The 3,699-nt window shown below is 42.4% G+C and overlaps 1 protein-coding gene across 1 annotated transcript in view; it reads left to right on the top strand.

The window, feature by feature from the left end:
- The window catches only part of LOC118747369 (neurotactin), a 46,936-nt gene that overhangs the window by 38,071 nt on the left and 5,166 nt on the right, over window positions 1-3,699 (top strand). The window lies entirely within an intron of this gene.

Genomic DNA, 3,699 nt, shown 5'->3' with positions numbered 1-3,699 from the left:
CCGATTTTCGACGAATGGATGAAAGCGCGCACCTCATCAGCAGTCCAATTGGCGTGGCGTTGTCGCAGTTGTTCGGTGTGCGCCTCATGTGCTGTTGTGCCCATCACAAGTTTCGGTTTGCCGGTATGCTCTTCCTTCCAGGCATCGGCTGGGTGACGTTGCAGTATGTTACCATCCAGTACGAGCCACTCGTGATGCGCGCCTGGATTTTCATCAACGGTCGGCAGGTCGACGGGGAAGTGTAGCCAAGTGTCGGGTGTGGCAGCCCAAATTTGTTCGGTGGAGGCGGTGCGTAAGCATGCGACATCGTGGCAATCCAAAGCGGTCATAAATTGCTCATTACGCTTCTCCGACTCTTCCAATGGTTTGCCAGGGAAAATCGCAGACGATGAAGAGACCCAAGCGCGTGTATAGAGTTCGTTAACTTTGTTGGATGTCACCAGCGCTGATACGAGAGTGCCGCCTGCGCGGTTGCCGAGTAGCGTCACTGATTTGGGATCACCGCCAAAGTGTGCGATATTCAATTGTATCCATTTTAGTGCTGCAATGATATCCGTTAGCGCATAGTTGCCCGATGTGCGTGGATAGGCGTCCTTGGTGAGCACGTCGAGTGCGAGAAAACCAAATGCACCCAAACGGAAATTCGGACGCACGAAAATGACGTCATGCGAACGTGAATAACGCGCAGATGGGCGGAGCACACCCGGTGAGGGACCAGTCAATGTTTCGGCGCCGATTAGTACAATTACCGGCACTGGGCTGGTGTAGCGAACATGCGGCGTGATGATATCCAAATAGAGGCAATCTTCATCGCCCACAACAGTGCCATTGCCCAGGCGTTGTGTACAATAGTTGCTGACGTTGTGCGCCTTCAAAGTACCATTCCAGCAGTCTTCTATGCCGCTAATCGGTTGTGCCGCCCGCCAACGTTGATCCCCCACGGGTGGTTGAGCGTATGGAATGCCACGGAAGGCAAATGCGCCATCCTCTTGTAAGCCCTCAACCATGCCACAACCGGTTACTGCGTCAATGAAGCGGCCTTCGCGCAATGGCGGCGAGGTGAGCGTCTCGTGCGACAGTACATAGCCAATAACAACGAGTAGCAAAATGAAGAGTAAAATGCCTAGCACGATGAGACCATCATCCACAGAGCAGCGATACGAACGCAAGCGATCGGCAAAGGACATAGGGATTTCTGGCTCCTCGGGTGATTTCTGTAGAAAGGATGAGAAATAAAAAAATTTAGAGATTAGGTGTGTTGATTTTGGGATAGTGATAGTAAAAAGCTACAATAGAATCTCGCCGGAAAATTTGTGCTTCCTGAGCTACTACATAAAAGAGGAAGGGCTAAGGTGAAATAAATCAGAATTGGAGCATGAAGAACTGAGATAGTTAAGGGGTGAGGCCTTAAACTGAGAGGTATTAAAGCGGCATTAACTGTACGTAACTTTTAAAATATCTCATATTGAATAATAAGTAATAAATGTATCTAAATTGGAAACGGTTATCGATATATTTACCGGTCTTATTATCGATAAAAAGGTATATCGATATATACTAATCGAAATTATTAATGTATTATTTTCGATCACATTCTCCTCGTATAATTACATTATCAATATTACTATTTATCGATATGTTTATCAATCTCATTGCTGTAGCCACGTATGCGTGTGCTCGGGTTCGTTATCGATATACATACATATAAGAATATGTAGTATGTCCATGAACAGCATGTTCGGATTGATTGAGCACGAATATTTTTTTGTTAATTAACCCGAGAGATAGATTTAACGATACTCGTTTAATGGAGGAGTTACGTAATTCGTCGATTATTTTAAATTGAATGGTGGTTCCGTTATTTTTACGGAACGATAATTTTGTATTAGATAAGAAGAAAAATTGATTCGATAACACATAGTTATCGGTACACCTAGTGGCTCATCTATGTATTTATCGAACACATTATCGGTAGGTATATGCATCTTTGTATTCCATGGTAGACATAACTATGGATAGGTTTATTTATCGATATAAATATAGATTTATTTGACAAAAGTGTTAAAGTATGATTTAAGATTTTGCCTTTCTTTTATTTATCGATATAATCGATAATTAGCGATAAGATCTTTTATCATTGCTAAAGTGTAAATATTTTCCGATAACCGTGTGCGCCATATTTATGTTTGTATGTATGCATATCACTTAAGCGATAACGTTGTAGAAGTATTTACCCATACCATTACTGATTTATTTATTGAATTCGTTATCGATAAATACATTTATTGATATGTATACATATGTGCATATCTAATTATGTCATTATCGAAATTGTTATATTGATTTTCTATCCTTTTCAATAAAATGCTCGATTTTATTGGCGATTTATTTCAAGCTATATTTGTCATTGTTATAGTTTAAATATTTTTCTGTACATATCATGATAGATATTTATATTTATCGATAAAATTGCTACTTAAGTTATCGACATTTTTGTACAACATTTTCGATATATTTAAATATACATTTTGCCATATTTTTATTTATAAAACACTTCTATAAATTTTTTTATTGTTTGTGATTTTTCGATTAATTTCCATGATCTTCAACATGCCAGTGTACATACCTCTTCCGGCGAAGCTTGCTTGATTTCACCACTAGGCGATTTCTTCAGCTTGGTAATCTCATCGGTGCCATTATTCTTAGCGGGTGCCTTATCAACACAATCCTGATCCTTCAACGAATCATCGAGTGTCTCCATCGAGGCCAGTCCAGCCTTGCTCATGCCCAGTTCCACGTCGTCATCTGTCTTCTTACGCGGTATCATATTTGCAATCGGCAATTTGATAGCATTCAATAGACCTCGTTTCTGTGGTGGCGCATCAGAAACGGTGGTTGTGTTGTTAGCCTCACCATCGGCGGCAGCTGCCTCAGCAGTTGCTTCTAGTAATCAAAGAGAAAAAACACAAAAAAATGCAAATTTAGTCAAGCTCCTAATTAAATTTGTTTCTAAAACACAAACTTAGATTCTGCGCTTTCAAACTCACCACTCTTTGCATCAGCATCTCCATTGGCCGTTTGTTTCGCGGTCTGTTGCTTTTCTGCGGCTGGCTTGCGCACGAAAAAGTTACGCAAGCGCTCACCAAAATTACTGCGTGGCTTCTCTTCCTTCTTCGGCTTGCCTTCGACGCTCGCAGCAGCATCGGCAGGCACTTCATCCTTGTTTTCCTTTTCCAATAGTTCACCATCAGCACCATCTCCATCAGCTCTGGGCTTATTTTTCATGAAGAACCCAGGCAATTTCAAACCACCAATTGGTATTTTCTTCGGCTTTACTTCACGATCTTGAGTGGAGATTTTCTTTTCATCACTCTCCTCACTCTTACCAGTTTCGGGTATGTCAATAATTTCCTCGCCGCCGCTACCGCCATTTACCCTTGCGGGCTGCGCTTCCACAGCACCGGCTTGCGCGGTGGCCAGCTGTTCAACCGATTGGGTGCGAGATTTTTTACCACTCAAAGAAGTTGGCGTTGTTGGTTTGGAGGAGGCAGCCTTTTTCTTTTCCGCATTAGGACTTGGATTCTTATCCTTTGCGTCCGCCTTTTCTGTTTGCTGCTCAGCCGTGTCGGCATCGTTTTTCTTCTCGAGCATCTTGTCGGTTTCTTTGGGTTCGTCAACAACCTCTTGCTGTGGTGTGGT

This window comes from Rhagoletis pomonella, unplaced genomic scaffold, assembly GCF_013731165.1.
Source record: "Rhagoletis pomonella isolate Grant_MI unplaced genomic scaffold, Rhpom_1.0 Rhpom_scaffold_00011, whole genome shotgun sequence".
Lineage (NCBI taxonomy): Eukaryota > Metazoa > Arthropoda > Insecta > Diptera > Tephritidae > Rhagoletis > Rhagoletis pomonella.
This window is presented reverse-complemented; position numbering and strand designations above follow the sequence as displayed.